Raw genomic sequence first — 20,013 nt, forward strand, 5'->3', positions numbered from 1 at the left:
GTCTCCCAAGTGCACTGTCACATTGGAATGTGCCCTCATTGCTTTGTCAAAGGGTTTTTATGTTGTGTACCCAACGGATATGGGAAGAGTTCTTAACCTGGCACAATACCGGAGGGTGTATCCTATGACACACACACACTCGAGCATCCCAGTGGACTAAACCAGTTCTCAGAATCATCTTACAGTAGCTTCCCCACAACACACCTTCTGTCCCCGGCGCACACAATACAAGCCCAATTGTAATCCGAACCTAAAGTACGTCACACTTCCTCCTAAAGGTCGGAGGGGAACCAGAACAGAGTGGGGCCGTGGAAGTTTGTAACACAATTGCAGAAGAAGGGAACCTGGGCGCGGAGAAGTAGCATTGTAACCACTGGTACATTGATCAAATGTTTTATGTAGAACGTTCAGCTATGAACAGAGATATTGTTTTAGTCCTCAGACACGGGTAGTGGAACGAGACCTTCAGTGGATCGCATACGGAACCTTCCCCTAAGCTGCCGCATGACGTAACGAGACAGTTATGCACATATCTCAGCCTTTCTCAGCTAGCCAAAGCCCGGTGGCGATGTAGGCAGACCAACACTAGCTAACGCGTTCAACGAAACACACGCTTCCAAAGACACCGAGAGACGTGGCCGCTCAGGGCATGGCTGCTTTACTGCTCTACACACTTAAGTCATTTCGTTTTGTTTGAAAAGATGAGGGGGCTAACGTTCTCAAGCCTGTGAATAGCTTTAAGCTGAGAATAGGCTTTAATGACTGTTAACTGTGAAACGTTTATTGTTAAGTTATACCGTCCCCTTTAGAACGAATCGGACGCAACCGTCTTTGAACCCGGCTCGCTCTGGTTGACTCAACTCGTGCACAGTTTTCCAACTCGCCGCCGTTAGACAGTGTGTCATCCATGCGGACGGTCTGTGTCCCACTCCCAGGGCGACCGTCTGAGCGCGGGGCGGGGGCTCCAAAGGGCATTGTGCTGATGCCTCGGCTCTGGCCGTAGTGGAACAATGGGCCCTATTGTGTTGTCCGCAGACCCAGATCACATTCAACAACTCCCCACATTTCCCCATCCTCTCCTGGGTGGCCACACCCTTGCTGGTAGGCTGTCGCTGGGCCCCATGGCGTGGCTCTGGGGCCTGTGTGCCATGAGCCTGCCTTAGTGTTTGTCAATAACACATGGCAGTGTTGGGTTGGAGGAATCACTTTTAGGCTGAGACTCATTCAAGCGTGTGTGTTTCAGTAAATGCGGGTGTGCTGAGAGTGTCTGTTGCGTCGGTGAATGTATGTACGTTTGGGCCAGCCGGTTTTCACTGGGAAGCCAGTAGTAGTTTCCAGGGGCTGTGTTTTATCCTGTGTGTATGTATGTTTTTGTGTGCGCACGCATGTGTGTGCGTCTAATGTCCACACAAGTGCCCCTGTGTATTTTGTCCCATGTCTCCTTGCCAACCTCTGTGCAAACATCCCAGCGTTCTCATGACCTCACAACGACCCCGCCCCTCCGATCCAGCACCTCCCTCCCCAGCCCCACCTCATCCACAGTTCAAACCCTACCGTGACATCACCCATGACATCCCCTCTCCTCCTTCCTCTCCTCCTTCTCTTTCTGGACACTGTGGCCAGAGTACACCCTGCCCCAGGGAGTATGCATGGCTGTGTGTTTGTGTGTGTGTGTGTCTGAGAGCCTCTGACGGAACGTGACCCTTTCTGATTACGACACCGCCCCGGGCCGCTGGGCTGCATACATTGATTCTCCACCCAGCTAATATAGCTCATCATCTGTCTTCTCCTGTTTAAAGTGGGAATCATCAATAACAAACTGTTCCCCCGCCCCTGTTTTGTTAAAAAGCCAGAGGCTGGTGAAATGTAACCACTCACATTCACACAGAACTGCGGATGCAAGGATTGACCATCCATGATATCAACATGGTGGTTTTAAACATGCATTAGACTTTATGGCATTTGTTTACATTTGTTGTGTTTACAGGAAAACCAGGAGTGGAAGTAGATTATATTTTATTAGAAATGTATTTGCCTATTTCTAGAATTACTGGATAATTTGTTTTCATGTAGGTTGTTTTATATGAGCCTGGTTATAGGTCTGTTGTGGTTGTAATTCCTTTTGTCAAGCACTACTCTGTAGTACAACATTAACAGAACGATTTATGATAGTCTGATTGTCAAACATTCACTTTAAAATGAGCTTCTGTTGGCTACACAGGTTCTACCAATCACTGAAAGCCTTGGGATTCAAAAAATGTGATGAATGGAAAGATTTCTATTTGAGAGGATATGAATGGAAAGATATCTATTTAAAATACAACTTAAAGTGCAATTCAGTTTCTCTATTGTTGTTTCAACTATGTTTAAGAAACGGTGAAAAGAATACATGAACAAAAGGTGAAAGGCTTCTTTCTTTTCTTAATTTTTTTTTTTTTACAAATGCAGACACACGTTTTGACAACAACCAAAAACGGCAAACACACAAAAACAACGAAACAAATGTTTGTCGACTGCCACTAAGTCCACTACACTTATAGTTTGAATTGATGTGTCCAATATATATGGGTGTCTTCCGCTGGGCCGCTCTCAACATCCGTTTCTAGGAGGAAAGGAAGTTAGGTTGAAGATAACTGTCTTCACGAGAACCCAATGCTAATGGTTAGTGAATGGATGTAGCAACTGGATATGTCCCCTTTTTATTTCTATGTATAAATAGACAGAGGACAAATCCGGGCGTTACATATAGGATATACACTGTGGCTAATAATTTCAGGATGGCCGCAGGCCTGAATGGATTGAAATTGCTTTGGGATTAATTGATTTCATGTATGTGTCTCGCGTTCAGAATTAAAGCCACAGTGTGGTCACGGTAACCGTGCAGGCTCATTTCATGTAGAGAGTGAGAGTGGAGAAGCCACAGGATTTGGGATTCCGTGTGGCTAATGAGTGAGACGTTAGGCTTATATGCAGGCAAGGGAGAGCCGCGGGTAGGGTAGAGCTAGTTGAATCATTTATACTAAGGGATCTATTGGGGATGTCCATGTCTCCCTCTGAATTAAAGTGTGTCTTGAATAAAAATTCAAGCAATTTCAAATGTACTTTTCTTCAGTCCTGCTTCTCAGTCTCCCCAGTTTCCATGGTCTTGGAGGACAAACCTAAACATTGCACAGGGATTTCAACAACAAAAGGGTTTTTTCTGGTGATGACCACAGCAAGGCAGCAAACTTTTTAATTGGATAAAACACGCATGGCGGTTTAAATCTTGTATGATAGAATACACCAGGGGCATTTAAGCATTCTGCATTTAAATCCATTCATGCAGATGTCTGTTCTGTCTCCGGACCTGGCCTGGGGTAATAGACCTTAGAACCTGAAAAGACAAGTGTCTTAAGATTGGGTGGATTGGTCAGGATTACTTATTAAACCCCTAATTGGTCAGGATTAAATATTAAACCCCTAATTGGAAAGCTCAGTATCTAACCTCTAATTGGACAGCACAGTATTTAACCCCTAATTGGAAAGCTCAGTATCTAACCTCTAATTGGACAGCACAGTATTTAACCCCTAATTGGAAAGCTCAGTATCTTACCTCTAATTGGACAGCACAGTATTTAACCCCTAATTGGAAAGCTCAGTATCTTACCTCTAATTGGACAGCACAGTATATAACCCCTAATTGGAAAGCTCAGTATCTTACCTCTAATTGGACAGCACAGTATTTAACCCCTAATTGGAAAGCTCAGTATCTAACCTCTAATTGGACAGCACAGTATTTAACCCCTAATTGGACAGCTCACTAGTAATTGAATGAAGCCATAGTATTCTAGTGCCCCTTATAGACACTGGGGTGGACAAACTGTTTGGACTAATTATTAAACTACTGGATTGTGTGTTAGCAGCATGGGCATGGACAGGCGTCAGGTAACTGGTAACTGGTAACTTTTTACACAGACAAGGATTTTTTTTTTTACTGGGACAAGAAATTAAAATAATATATAGAGGGCTGCATAATTGTTATATTCCCCCAACCTATACACAGTACCCAATAATGACAAAACGTGTACAAATGTTGAATGATATCTCATGTAGATAAGTATTTAGAGCATTTTTAAAGTACTTTTTAGAAGTGCCTTTGGCAGTAATAACAACAGCTTGATTTCTTCTCTGGTATTTCCAGCATTGCACATGTGGTTTGTGCAGCCTTGCCCCTTTTTCCTTATTGGATTGGTTAGGCATCAATGGAGTCTTCAGGTCTCCCCAAGAAGTTAAACTGGGTTCAAGTCCGAGCTTTGACCGGGCCAGTCAAGGACGAGTGTTGTCTTGGCTGTGTGCCTTGAATTGATGTCGTGCTGAAAGATGAATCTTCACCACATCTGAGGTCCTGTGTTCTTCCGGATCAGCCTTTCTTCAAGGACTTCTCAGTATCTTGCTTCGTTCATCCTTCCCTCAATCCTGACCACTACCCAGTCACCCCCGACGAGAAGCATCCACATTGTCTTGTGGAGGTGCTCCTGAACAAGCAGGATATGATCTGTGGTAAAACAGGGAAATATGCTAGTTGCTCATTGCCCGGTGCTCTGCTGGAGCATGGCGGTGTGAGTCGAGTCAAATACAGTAAAACAGTTTTGGACATTGTGATGTTGTTGTCAACGTCGATGGTAGCCTAAAGTCATCTGATGTCGTCACACTTCCCAGCCCTCTTCTGTTCCTGGTGTGGTTCGTCTGAAGGCAGTCGTCTCTCCTCCCCTGTTGCTTTTTTGTCCGAGCCCGGCAACAGTTTGGAGATCTGTGTAAAGTGATCCTCCATGGGGCCCCTCCTTAACCCACCTCCTGGCCTCACCTCCCTCCCAGGCTACGCACCAGCTGCTCTCCCAACGGACTCCCCCTCTCTCGTCTCCACCTCTTTCGCCGACTCCCTCGTTTCTCCACGGTGACTGGGGTTGGATGGGGCCTCAGTGGCTGATAATGAGAAGGGAGTCTGAGTGGGGTTTTTTCACTGGTTTTTATTGGCCTCTTATCTGACTCACTGTCCGGCCTCCTAAATGGCACTCTATTTAAACGGGCAGTGCCCTACTTTAGGCCAGAACCCATAAAGGCTCTAGTTGGAAGTAGTGCAGTCAGCCGGGAACAGGCTGCCATTTGGGATAAGACCCGTGACTTCAGTCTGAAGGATGGAGTTAGTCAGAGAAGCTGTTTTGCAGCGGTTTTGTCGCCGTGTCGTTAGGCATGTTTAGTGTTGGTGTTGTGACTCAGCCTCGGCCCCTGTGTTTACCTCTTGGCAGGCGTGAGTCTGGCTGATTTTATCTTCAAAGCTTCTGGATGTTTGTTACACTACTTTAAAAATAATGTCTGTCTGTGTGTCACTGCCACTTTCAGTCCTCAGTGTACTGGGTGGGTCCAGACTCGGAGGATATACAGAACATAACTATAGAGTTAATAAGGCCTAACTCTCTAAACAGTCCTTTCATTAGAGTCTGCTACTGATCAGTAGACACAGATATGCTTAAAGAGACAGAGGCCATTAGTTCACAGTTGGAGTCAGTAAGTTTAGGGTGGGGAAAAGGCCCCTGTTTTTTTCTGTGGTATAATGGAAGAATTACATAGAAAAATATACATTATAGACAGATAATAAAAAACTGGATTCATTTTCTGTAAGTGTAAATGTACAATCTGTATCTCTTCCGAAGAATGCAGTCTCACTGCATCACACACATTTTAGGAATAGCCGCCTGACTCTGAAATGGGAGGGGATGAGTAGTAAGTCAGTTATGAGGTGGGGGGATGGATTACTCAGTCAATCAGTTATGAGGTGGGGGGTTGGGTTACTCAGTCAGTCAGTTATGAGGTGGGGGGTTGAGATACTCAGTCATTCAGTTATGAGGTGGGGGCTTGGGATACTCAGTCATTCAGTTATGAGGTGGGGGGTTGGGTCAGTCAGTCAGTTATGAGGTGGGGGGTTGGGTTACTCAGTCAGTCAGTTATGAGGTGGGGGGTTGGGATACTCAGTCATTCAGTTATGAGGTGGGGGGTTGGGATACTCAGTCATTCAGTTATGAGGTGGGGGGTTGGGTCAGTCAGTCAGTTATGAGGTGGGGGGTTGGGTCAGTCAGTCAGTTATGAGGTGGGGGGTTGGGTTACTCAGTCAGTCAGTTATGAGGTGGGGGGTTGGGATACTCAGTCAGTCAGTTATGAGGTGGGGGGTTGGGATACTCAGTCATTTAGTTATGAGGTGGGGGGTTGGGTTACTCAGTCAGTCAGTTATGAGGTGGGGGGTTGGGTTACTCAGTCAGTCAGTTATAAGGTGGGGGGTTGGGATACTCAGTCAGTTGGTTATGAGGTGGGGGTTGGGTTACTCAGTCAGTCAGTTATGAGGTGGGGGGTTGGGATACTCCGTCATTCAGTTATGAGGTGGGGGGATGGATTACTCAGTCATTCAGTTATGAGGTGGGGGGTTGGGATACTCAGTCATTCAGTTATGAGGTGGGGGCTTGGGTTACTCAGTCAGTTGGTTATGAGGTGGGGGCTTGGGTTACTCAGTCAGTCAGTTGCGAGGTGGGGGCTTGGGTTATTCAATCAGTCAGTTGTGAGGTGGAAGGTTAGGTTTAGAGGAAACAGGTGTATCAAGTTTGTTACCTGGAACTGTGTTTCCATGACAATGACTATGTTAACACACACACTCCCCAAAACACTGCCACCTAGGTAATTTACGGCAGATTAGAGTCCCTTTGGGAAATCAACCCAATTCAGAGTCTGTGGAGCAATTAGTGTCCAAGCCAGGATATGAAGTCACAGACAGGCTGATATAAGGAGATAGAATGAGCAGATAGGATGAGAAGGAACGGCAGCTTAACTGGGCAGACAGCAGTGGGACCACCAGGGGGACCACCAGTGGGACCACCAGTGGGACCTAACAGGATACGTTGCTCATGAAACAATGATGTCATGTTTTGATGCACTTTATTACTTTACCGTGTCAATCTAAAGGGTCATCAGTTTTAAGTCTATCATTGGAAATGACCTGGAAGTGTGGGAAATCCATCTAGCCATAAAAATCCACAGCCCAGTCCAACCATCACTTAATCCCCCGTCCGATCCACTTTTGTTTAGTTTTGCGAAATCCTCCTGACCGCGCTGAGCCCCCTGAAACAGCTCACCTCGTCTCCTTGGCCAACATTACTATTTCATCCCAAACCCCCCCCATGTGATTACATTATTTGGTTAGCTTGCCATTATGAACACGCCCATCTCTCAATTTGTTTACAGGATGAATCTCAGCTGGGACACGCAACACACACAGACCTACAAACACACACTCAGACAGACAGACAGACAGACAGACAGACAGAAATGGAAAAGCCAGTGGTCATGACCCAGCAGAAAACTCTAGCGCTGCACAAGCATCCTGCATAAAAACGAAAGCAGCGCTCGTTTAGCTCCCTAAAATAGACAGAACGAAAACCAGCCACGTTCCAAAATGTGGAATGCCCCTGAAATGGTAGTGCCTGCCCAACCGGAGTGTTGTTTCACATGCATCCATCTGTTTTTTCTGGGCTGAGCAAATACAACTATTATTAAATGATGTGTCACTCAACCTCAGGATCCAGTCCTGCGCCAATGTTGACTTGCCTATACACGTCCTGGAGTCGCTATCCGTAGACCTGCTGAACTTGTCACGCCACACCTGTAGCTAACTGTCTTACTGGGCCTGAACTGGTGTGACGCAACGTAATGTTTCGGCCGCCGGCCCACACACAGCGATGTGACTCACGGAAAACCAACCGCTAATCTAACCGTTGCGGTGCTAAAAGCAACATTTCATGTAAGTCAAGTTGTGTGCAGCCAACTTTATTCGGCTCGAAGACTCAGTTTCGCAGTCAAGAAATGTAGACTCATGCCCCAAGTGGTGTTGTGTGATAAGTCACTTCCTTGCAGTACTGCTGAGTCATTGCGACAAGAGTGTTTGAATCCTGGCATGGCATACAGACAGTGCCCTAGGGGATCGCGTGGGCTGCTGCCAATTGGCTTGCCCTCTCAAACACCTCTCGACACTTGTCTCATGCGATATTCTCAAACAGGAAGTCTTAGTCAGCGCACACGCGCTTGAGGTGAACACATTTCCCGGCATCAACAACACCGACCGAGCTTGCAGGCGCCCGGCCTACCCCAAGGAGTCACTGAAGCACAACAACACAAGAACAGCACTGTCCGACATCCACCCGCCCCCTGGAGCACTGAGTCAATTTGTCCCCGCCCTCTGCTGGCCCCCGGGCAAATGTCGCTATGCTGCAAACAGGATGCAGATTTGGTCTGAATGAGCTGCTCTGCATGGCGGAGACTTAGATCACTGCAACACTCAGGGGCCCCTTAGTTATTTCTGTTGTCCTTATTGTTACGGTTTGTTTTCATGGAGGGGAAAAATAGTGTTTAAGTCTGTTTAATAAGAGCATGTAAAACATTTTGTCTCAGCCACTTGCAGGGTTGCTGCTGGACTGTGTTCCTCTCTGGCGAACACACCGCTGTGCTGTAACAGCCTGTTATGACACAGATGCTGTGCTGTAGCCTTAGTTTTGTAGAGCTTTGTTTCTTTCTCCGGCGCTCTCACACACTGACACACGCGCACAGACACACACAAGCACGTACACACTCGCACAGAGCATATGAGAGGGCTCCTGGAGTGAGACAGGCGGGCAGACGCTAGTTTCCTCAGTCAGTCATGGTTGAGCTGAACCACGTTGCAGCCAGCCACTCTGCTGGGAGCTCACCAGCCTGGGTTTTGCTTGTGTGTGTGTGTGTACGTGTAAAGATTTTTCTAGCTTGGTGGGGTCCAAAAATCCCCAAAGGATAGTAATACAAGGAACATTTTAGGATGGGATTGAAGTTAGGATTAGTCAAATTGGATTTTTAAAGGGAATCATTTTTGATGTCCCCATTTCTATAGCTGTTTGGTGAGGATGGACTTGTGAAACAATGGCAAGGGTCATTCTAGTTACAGTACAATGTTATGATGTCTTGATTGTGCTCCCACAAGCCACATAAACACACAAACACACACACACTTGAGTGCACATCCTATTAGACCCGGGCCATATTCTAGGAACAAGGCCATTTCAAGACTACACACGAACACACACCCACACAGTTTGTCCACCGCATACGGCATTCTGGATATGAATACCGTTTCATTGAAGAAGTCTTACAGGAGTGTGTGCACGCTAGTCGCTCAGAGTTTGGGCCCGGCTACAATGAAGCCATTCATGTCCATTCGCGGCGCTCCAGCTAAAGACCCAAGGCAAAGGCTGCCCAACGTTCACCACTCACACACTGAGCTGTGCCGCAACCCCCCCAGTCACCCTCCCCCCATCCCCCTTTCCTTGGCTCATGACTCGCCCTGGTTTTCGGATTCGGTTGAGAGTTTCCCCTCTGAACCGCTTCTTCAGCTTCTTTGTGTGGACCCGCCAGCGCCCCGCGGCCAGAGTCCCAAGGACACGGGCTTCGCGTGGATGTTTGGCGTGTTTTCAACCCCACCCGCGGCCCCCGCTGCGCTGAAACCGTGGTTACGGGGATCACATGTTGCCCGGGTGATGTTGTTGACTCCAGAGACTCGTCCGTCCCCCCCGGGTGTGACTGTAGCGCAAGCCTGAGATGCCGACGAGCAAGAGCATCACTGCCTGTCGGTGAACTCTCCACCTACATTCTGCATTCGCGCCGGGTAATAGCGGGTACTTGCAGGCTTTGTGTGGTTCCCTCCGGACCTGCAGGAGACCCAGTCAGGGCCGTGCGACCGGGGTTTCATCGGGGCACTTGACCCGGCGAGTGAAATGGTCGTGTATCGCAAGTGGGCCACACACCTCGCCCCCGCAAAGTGCATTTAGGTTCAATGACACAGTCAATAAACCTTTGCCATTTAAAATGCGTTTTTAATGGCCTTCCCTGCGTGCCCCTCTCCCCCCACCCTCCGGCTAACACAGGTTGAATTCAGTCAGATTCCCCCTCCCCCAAACCGTCCGACTAACACATGTTGAATTCAGTCAGATTCCCCCTCCCCCAAACCGTCCGACTAACACATGTTGAATTCAGTCAGATTCCCCCTCCCCCAAACCGTCCGACTAACACATGTTGAATTTAGTCAGATTCACTCCCCCCCCCCCAAACCGTCCGACTAACACATGTTGAATTTAGTCAGATTCACTCTCCCCCTCCCCCCCTCAAACCGTCCGACTAACACATGTTGAATTTAGTCAGATTCACTCCCCCCCCCCCCCCCAAACCGTCCGACTAACACATGTTGAATTTAGTCAGATTCACTCTCCCCCTCCCCCCCTCAAACCGTCCGACTAACACATGTTGAATTTAGTCAGATTCACCCCCCCCCCCAAACTGTCCGACTAACACATGTTGAATTTAGTCAGATTCACTCTCCCCCTCCCCCCCTCAAACCGTCCGACTAACACATGTTGAATTTAGTCAGATTCACCCCCCCCCCCCCAAACTGTCCGACTAACACATGTTGAATTTAGTCAGATCCACCCCCCCCCCCCCCCCCCTCAAACCGCCCGACTAACACATGTTGAATTTAGTCAGATTCACCCCCCCCCCTTAAACCGTCTGACTAACACATGTTGAATTTAGTCATATTCACCCCCCCCCCCCCCTTAAACCGTCTGACTAACACATGTTGAATTTAGTCAGATTCACCCCCCCCCCCCTCAAACCGTCCGACTAACACATGTTGAATTTAGTCAGATTCACCCCCCCCCTCAAACCGTCAGACTAACACATGTTGAATTTAGTCAGATTCACCCCCCCCCCCTCAAACCGTCAGACTAACACATGTTGAATTTAGTCAGATTCACTCTCCCCCTCCCGTCCTTCCCTCACTTCCTTCCTCATGGTGAATTACATTTAAAACAATTCTGTGCCTGTCTCTGTCTCTTTCATCCGTAATCATTCTGTCTCATTGCCTTTGTTCATGTTTTCCTTGCCAAAGTAAATCCCCCCCCCCCCCCCCCCCCCCCCCCCCCCGAGTAGGGTGTATGGGGGAGGGCTGTGAAGCCTCAGCTTTTCACCGCTCTGCCCCATCCTCCCAGTCACAACAACTACAGCTGGTGGGAGTGGACAAGGTGATACTGTTAAAGTTCATCAGTTGATCTTCTTTATGGTGTCTCTTGGCCTGTCTTTCGATATTCCTACTTCTATCTCATTGCGTGTCATTCCAACTGACAGCTCTTTCAGGCTCTGGGGTTTTCCAGAGCCTGTCAGTATTCCCTCTCCCTATAATCTTAAAACTAAAATTCAAAGTACTATACTGAATTGTCTTGTTCGTGATGTTTTCTTATTGATTCTACTTTTTGACTCAACTCTGACAAATAAATTAACTGACAAAAAGGATTAGAATGAAGTTCGCTATCCTAACACGCATTGACTTTTCAGCTGCTTGGACAGTCATTTGTTTGAATTTCTAGCAAAAAACACATTCGATAAAAAAGGACTTTGAAATGAGGAGAGATATGAAATTGAAAGCTAATCTACCTGCTCTGTCCCTTCAGTAATATGACATTTACTGTATTTTACTTGGACACCTACTATGCATTTTGAGGTTCACACAGTGGGGAACCATCTGGGCCTTCTACATCCTCAGAGAAGGCTTAGGAATTGATTCAGTTTATTTAGCATGTGTTGTAAAGAGAAGGGTCAATACCAAAGAGAAAAGAATATCCAATCAGATTTTTTTTGGTGGTCTCTGGATAGACAAAATGCAGCTAGGCTTTCAGGCTTTGGACAGATTATGTATCTGGTCAGTGTGCCTTTGGGACTCATAGCTGTCTCATACTTTATGTGGGTTCTGCTCGTAGTCATGTTATTCTCAGTGATCTTGCTGCCTAAAACACAGGCCAGAGTTATGCGAGAGAAGGTAAACTGTCTATACTCCCACCCATCACTCGTCTCGTGCGGACGATCAGCATTCGTTTCCTGCTCTGATGAAAATGGACAGCTCACATCATATTCGCTCCGTTCATAAAAAATAAAAAAGACGCTTTTGATGTAGGCTATCTGAGAAAGAAGCACTCAACATTTCAACTGCATGTCGTTGGCTATGCCGTAGTAAAGACAGGTGATTAAACTACCTGTTTAATAAACTGCCTGGTTTATACTGTTTAAACTGCCTTGCGTGCTAACCAAATGACACCTTCCACCTCGACTGGCCTTGTACTCAGGTTGGTTTCACTAGTTCATGATATCATCAAAAATCATTGATTCTCTTGCTTCAGAGATTTAATGTCGTGTGCATTAAGGAAATGGGAGATTCTGTGATTTGTCTTCAGTAATCAGTTTGGTACAGGTTTTTCAGGGGTTGTTTTCCCCCACACGAGAACAAGGTCCAGTAGCTACAGTTAGCCGCACAAAACAGAGCATCAATAGACAACAGCACAAGGTCCAGATTTACCACTTCATGTTTCCTCTGCGTTAGATGGAATCTTTGCACAGTTGTCAGCTAGACAAGCGAGCTTGTAGTGGCTCATAGTCACAGGATCCCATCACCTGTTTCTATGTAGTAGCACCCAATCTGTTGAATGGCCTTATATTCCCAGTGTATCTCCTCAAGGCGTCATCTCAGTGAATACACATGCATTACACAGAAGGGGTCATGTGAGCCATAGGGATTACAGTATTGACCATGGAGGTTTTCCATGAGGACTGAAATATAAGAGGCATACACATTTAACTATCACAATATTTTTAAGGGTAAACTGACCTTTGTGATAGACATTGTCCAACTGTTTACATGGTTATTCATCAAAACTCTGTTTCCAACATGAGTTTCGTTGGATAGTAATAACATTTATGTGTTGTTATGTTTTCGGCGTCTTACTCAATGTGACTGTAGTTATGTAATGTAAATTGATAATAGTAATGCAATTGATAGTGGTAATGATAGTGGTAATATGAGTTTTATCAACAACAAAAAATTGACTAAACACTTAGCAGTTCAGTGACAGTGGATAAGTATGCCCTCTAATCTGTTTAGTTAAGTTGTATTTATGTAGTAATAGTATTATTAATTGTAGTATTACTAGTATTAATTGTAGTATTAGTAGTATTAATTGTAGTATTCGTAGTATTAATAGTAATATTAGTAGAATTCATTGTAGTATTAGTAGTATTCATCGTAGTATTGCTGGTATTCATTGTAGTAGTATTGTTTCTAGTATTAGTAGTGTTAATTGTAGTATTAGTAGTATTCATCATAGTATTAGTAGTATTCATTGTAGTATTAGTAGTATTCATCGTAGTATTCATCGTAGTATTAGTAGTATTCATCATAGTATTAGTAGTATTCATTGTAGTAGTAGTTGTATTCATCGTAGTATTAGTAGTATTCATCGTAGTATTCATCGTAGTATTAGTAGTATTCATCATAGTATTCATCGTAGTATTAGTAGTATTCATTGTAGTAGTAGTAATATTCATCGTAGAATTTGTATTATCCATTGTAGTTGAGTGTCATCTAGCTGGACAAGGGAGCATCAGGGTATTGCCTGTGATGTGAGTGTTCAAAAGCTGTGAAAAAGGTTTCAGAGGAAACAAGGTTTCTGAGGCTCATGCCATGTCACAGTGTGATCCCCACGTTGAGACGGAGACACACCGAGTGACAGCACTGGACCCCCAAAAAACGTTCTATTTCACGTTACATAATATAACATTTGCTTGTTTTTGAACAGCCACATTTTTATTTACACCGGTGCATATGTAGCCAAAGCTTGCTAGCGGTAAAGTTGGTACAATAAGACCGTAATTCAGCTTAAATTGCTTTAATGTACCTTTTCAATATGAAAAGACAGAAAGGCCCCTTAACGGCCAAAGGGTTTACACAATGCGTTCCGGGTGACGTTCTGTAGTCCGTAGACTAGCCAGTGGGCTGTGTTACCTACAAGTGCCTCTTTGTGGCTACTAGCTGGATAACTAGCGTTCTAGACATTATAGTGATTATATTAGTTACTCAGAGCTCATGGTGTTCCATACATTAGATCCTCTCTCTGTTGCAAACCTGACAGTGTACTAACTTAGAAACCTGACTGCTCCATCCCTCCGTGGTACTCAGAACCCCCATCCGCAGCAAGAAAATGACATGGCAAATGTAATTGTACTTATGTCAATGTATGACTGTTGAACTGGACAGCCCACGGGCATCAAATATTATACACATTTTGCAGATTGGTGGAAATTATGCATTACCCATCACAAAGAAGATAATGCAATATTGAATTTGAGTGTTAGCACCAAAATGCATACCTCTTTACAAAAAGCCGTTGTAAAGTCGATTGGCATTTTCACTCGAGTTTTGTCAGCCACACTCTCCTATATCTGGCCTCTGGCTCAATCTCCCTTTGCTGTTTCTTCCCCTCCTTCTCTACGTCTCTCTCTCCATCTCTACGTCTCTCTCTCTCCATCTCTATGTCTCTCTCCATCTCTACGTCTCTCTCTCTCCATCTCTACGTCTCTCTCTCTCCATCTCTATGTCTCTCTCTCTCTCTCTCCATCTCTACGTCTCTCTCTCTCTCTCCATCTCTACGTCTCTCTCCATCTCTACGTCTCTCTCTCTCTCCATCTCTACGTCTCTCTCCATCTCTACATCTCTGTCTCTCTCCATCTCACTTTCAATCTATCTTTTTCATCTTCAGTGCCTCAGGGAAGCGCTACATGTAGAGTATCAACCTAACCCCTTAAGAAGTGAGACACATACAGTATATATAGGAGATATGATTGTGGAAGTAGCCTCTTCATCTCCACATATTGTATATTTTCGTATGTGCTTGGCAGTACATCCTAGGACAGTACAAATGAGCCAGTAGAACTTACACACAATAATATACTTGGGTGTAGTGACCTAACTTGAATTTGTTTTATACGCTGTTACTACCAACATAATTCACTGAAATACAAACACTGAAATTCTGATTGCATATACAGAGCTCCATTTTTTGGAACAACCACATTGAACACTTTTGCCTATGTGCCCTGGAAACATTTGCACTTTCTGGGTTTTTTGGTTGTGTTCCCAGATCCGGTTCAACCATAGAACGTGTCTGTAGTCCTGAGGAGCCGCCAGGTAATGTTGTTCCAGAGGGTCATGCAGTTGTGGCTCCCTGCCAGGCCTCATCCTCCAGTCCTGTCCTTGTCACCAGACAAACATCCCAGGCCTCATCCTCCAGTCCTGTCCATGTCACCAGACAAACATCCCAGGCCTCATCCTCCACTCCTGTCCATGTCACCAGACAAACATCCCAGGCCTCATCCTCCAGTCCTGTCCATGTCACCAGACAAACATCCCAGGCCTCATCCTTCCAGTCCTGCTTGTGTCTCTCTCTTCATCGTGCATGTAGGCTGTAACTCTGGGCTTGTGTCTCTCTCTGCATCGTGCATGTAGGCTGTAACTCTGGGCTTGTGTCTCTCTCTGCATCGTGCATGTAGGCTGTAACTCTGGTCTTGTCATTGCAATTAGGAACACTGTTCCTAGTCCCTGTCTGCCCTACTACCAGACATGGGAACAGCGCGCTAGCTCTGGTTTATTCATAACCAGTCTCTATAATTAATCTGTCTCCCTGCTTAATGCTTATTGCGGACAAATCCTTACCTCGACTATCTCTAGTGTACACTATCCTGTAGGACGACTAGGGCTATTACACTGACCGATTAATCGGGTAACCATGGTCACGTTACAGTAACCAGGTTACTATTCCGGCTTTTTATGACATTCCAAGCTCAAAGCGTGTTTCAACAAAAATGCCAGTTGAAAGAATAACCAAGGCCGTCGTCACCAAAACAGCAGATCGTCACCGAAACTGCCATAACGGTCAAAGCTCTGGTCCCTGCTGCCGGCCGTTCCCTGATCTCCTCCCTTCAACCCGGTGGGACACCTTTAGTCCTCACTGACTCATCCATCTACTACGGTCGGTGAACTACACGCACCGTGGCCATGAATAATGGATATGGGGAATTTACCGGAAAAACAACCATTGTTCATTATGTTCTTTTACGGTAACTGGATCTAGATAGTTGAGCGTCATAAATTAGTCATCGTTCGGTATCTGGAGCTTCATTTTAGTTTATTTTTTAACTGTATTTCTCATTTTAGTTTTACAATAGTGCGTTGTTGCTGAGTGCTGCTGTGTAGAGAGTGTTTAGCGGGAGCTTTTTGTCTCCCTCAGGATCATTTGGGCCCAACTCCTATCAGTCTCATGACAAACGAGAGGAAGGGGAGGGTAACCAGGGAGGGGAGAGATGTGGGGGGAGGAGACACGTCCCAGGTTCCATTATGTTTACTTCATAATAAAAGTCAGTGTAGTGTGGAGACAAAAGACACATGCCCTGCAGACAAAATGGAACTCAACCAGAGAAGCCATCACAACTGCCTTAGGCCAGGCAATGTAAATTCATCTTTTCATATTCTGTCTGATGAACAACGGTTGTTGAAAGAACTTGGCCCAGAGTTTAACCTGTATGTTTTTTAACCCTATCTAAACACAGTTTAAACAGATTTTTTTATTAAAAGGCAGCTTTCATCCCTTTTTTTCTTCCTTCTCACTATTACATTTTTAAACGATAGACGAAAAGCCCGTCTTCATGTTGTCCCAGTGTACAGTTTGCCCCTCGACATCTGCTCCTGCTGTCTCTAGCTTACCAGGAAGTCCCCACTTTGTGTCATTAAATTTAATTGGTTTTATCTTGTATTGGAATAGTATGGATCTTTTCCCCTAGTGTGTCAAAGTGACCCTGACAGAACATGGGAGCTATTAATAGTCAGTCACACTGAAGTCAGGCCACCTAGACACAAACACACACCCGCACACTGTCTGTTTGTGTCTGTCTGAGTGACTTTGGGTTCATTGGTCTTCGTCTAGGGTTGGGTCCTGCAATCATCAGTGTGTTCTGTGTGCCGTTGAGTTACTGTATACCTCGGGAATTTGCCGACACACACACAAACACAATTAGGCATGTGAAAGAATTGGGGTGTGAAGGGCTTGGCTTTGCTTCCACATTTGTCGCCGCCCTGTTGGCTGATCTGGGTTACTGAGAAACAGATTTCCCCATAGCTGACTGAATGGCCTTTCCCCCGGTGTGTGGTGGTGAGACACTCAACACAGTGTTGTGATATGGAGCAGTAGCACGCTGGAGCCCAGCTCACCCTGTCTTCATGTAGTGTTGTGATATGGAGCAGTAGCACGCTGGAGCCCAGCTCACCCTGTCTTCATGTAGTGTTGTGATATGGAGCAGTAGCACGCTGGAGCCCAGCTCACCCTGTCTTCATGTAGTGTTGTGCGCAGTAGGCCTGTACACATTGTTAATTCAACAAGGCCCTGAACGGGCCCCCCCAGCAGGAAAGTCTGCCAAAACGTGAAACAAGTGTCACGTCCGACCAGTTCCAACCACCGCCGTGTTGGCCCGCTGACCCTGGGGGCCGGTTGGGGGGAGGGGGGGGGGGTTGATTGACAGGTGTCAGGGCCTCCCGCCGACTCAGCCCGGGAGAGAGGCAGTGATTGGCGGGCGAGCTGGTGTGAGGAGGGACCTCCCCCTGTGTGTGCACCCTTCCAACCCTGCCAGGGGCCTTTGGGCTCCCGGGGACTCCAGGGACAGGACCAGTAGGGGCCCCACGGAGGCCCTGCTGAAGGCCTGTGGTCTCTCCACCTGTCTCTCTCCTGGTCTGTCTTTCTGCCACAGTGTGTGTTATTCAGAGCTATGGTTCGCTGGTTATGAATGTGAACCTCACCACTAAGTCCCTCTGTTTACATTCCCAGGTGGGAATATTTGTCCTTTAAACATTGCTCCGTCACTCCGCTCCTCCCTTTTACCACAGGCTTCGTTCCACTCAAGCTCCACCTGCCATTTCTGTCGTGGTTCTGTTCTTCCTCCACGGGCCTCCCTCCCTCCCTGTGCTGCGGCCTCCAGACACTTGGCTGAAATGCCGGCGTGATGTCACGTAAAGGACATTGCGGTCTTCTTCTGCAATTCAGGCTTTTAGCCAACATTGAGGTTTCTTGTTTTCTAAGTAGTTCTTGTCACATTAACCAACCTATCTACAGACACTGACTGTTGGAGAATTCGACCATTAGGCAGCGAGATTTCTCAGTCAGCATGGCCGACTCCGTGGGAAACACTGTGGGAGCTCCTATCTTCATTTATTTAGTTGCTTTGGTATTGTTATCAATAGCATGTCGTGGTGGTTCAAAACTCCAAACTGATCACCCAAATAATCCATTGAATCTCACATGCAGATGAACTGATTGTGCTTTCATTTGGTTTGTAGACATCATTCGCCACAAGATTGTTTATTCAACCACTAAGTTTTGGGCGAAATACAATGAGAAACATTGGTTAAGTCATCAAAACATAATTGCATAAGTGCATTCCTTTCATTTAGTCATAGCAACACTCAGTTAGTCGGAGACTAAACAATGTAAGACGTGTTTCGGAATGACTCTTTGAGGTGCTTAGGTAATCCGTTACGGTTTATTTCACTGTTTCCACATTAGGCAAAACTCTAACTGAACACAACCCATCGCGCTTGACTGAAAACCATTTACAGTATTTCTGTCCCGTGATCAAGTGTGATCGATGAAGACATCTTTTACAATCATTGATGCAAAACAAACTAACTTCTAGTAACAAACAGTATCAGAAAGGAATGACAGAAATGTCAGTGTCTAGCACACACTACACTAATTCCAATTCTGTCTTTGGCATTTGGCTGTGATATCTTGTCCTGGTCACAATGAATATCAGCCATTCCTGAACCACCTCTGAAAGGTGGAACTTAACATCATCCCACGTTATTCCGTAGATGAACTCAATGAGGTGTGCAGCCCCAGCATAGTAAGATCCAGGAAGAGGCTTATATCTGACCGCCCCGTCTTCGCGTATGGCTACACGGGTGAATATGTCTCCCCCACGTAGAGGCACGTGGACAGTTGCTCATTGGCCAGTGATATTGCACCGACACTGTGTTGAGGTTTAGCCAGGCAGAAGCCTGCTTTATCAACAAAGATGTACTTGTGATGGTTCACAGAGGCTCAGCTTGTAGTTTTACCCTGTCTGGGGGGGCTCTCTGATTTATTCCTCTGCCTTGCTGTCCATCCTGCTCCATTTTGAAAGACATTGCCAGTGTTCACATGGGTTATGGGGTTATATAGTTACCAGCTGTGGTTACTACTATGGCTGTCAATCATGTCCTGTATTTGTCTTCATCGATCACACTGGCCTTTTGTGTCTCACACCACCGGCACCAAGGTTGTGGCTTTGAATCCCACAGAGGTCACATACATCTATGGCCTTAGGGTGGTGATTCTGAATGGGCACATAGTAGTAGGCAAATCTATGTAAAATACAGTACATTCAACAAATGGTTTGAGTGATGATCACTTAGGGACAATGAGCATAGTGGCTGTAAAAGGTATTTTAACAATAGAGAATACAGTCCTGTCATAAGTCATGCAAGGACTTTACATAAATGTATTTCAATGTAAAACATCTCTCTCTAGTTCACACACTGATGTTTAATCTTGTTTGTTGTACTCAGTCAGTGAGTTGGATCTGTTGTGTTTTTTTGTACTACGGTGAAATATTACCACATACTTCTATTCTTCTAGTGACTGTAGCCCACAGACCGTCTTTCCTACCAGTGACTGGATGCACATTTCATACCAAGCAGCCTGCACATTTGTTGATATTCTTTGCTAGTTAGTGAAATAGGTTCCCAGTAATAGCGGAGATATGGTTTCATATGGCAGCACAATGTAGCTTACATTTCGAGATGCCTTTGAATTGCGAAACAGGTGGATATTTTGTTAATTACTTCAAGGGGCAGTGTGTTCTGACACAGCCCTTCTCAAACAGTGCTTAAGGATTTCCTCTCATGATTTGGCCCGATCCTATAGGATTCCTTTTGGGCCTTTCTGATTTTATATAGAAGCACAACATTTTAGAGGCTTCATTTCTGGCTTCTCCAATAGGATT

General features: G+C 45.8%; 1 protein-coding gene across 2 annotated transcripts in view; it reads left to right on the forward strand.

The window, feature by feature from the left end:
• Nucleotides 1-20,013, forward strand: part of pkn1a (protein kinase N1a) — a 42,785-nt gene that overhangs the window by 1,077 nt on the left and 21,695 nt on the right. The window lies entirely within an intron of this gene.

Source organism: Esox lucius, chromosome 9 (assembly GCF_011004845.1).
Source record: "Esox lucius isolate fEsoLuc1 chromosome 9, fEsoLuc1.pri, whole genome shotgun sequence".
Classification (NCBI taxonomy): Eukaryota; Metazoa; Chordata; class Actinopteri; order Esociformes; family Esocidae; genus Esox; species Esox lucius.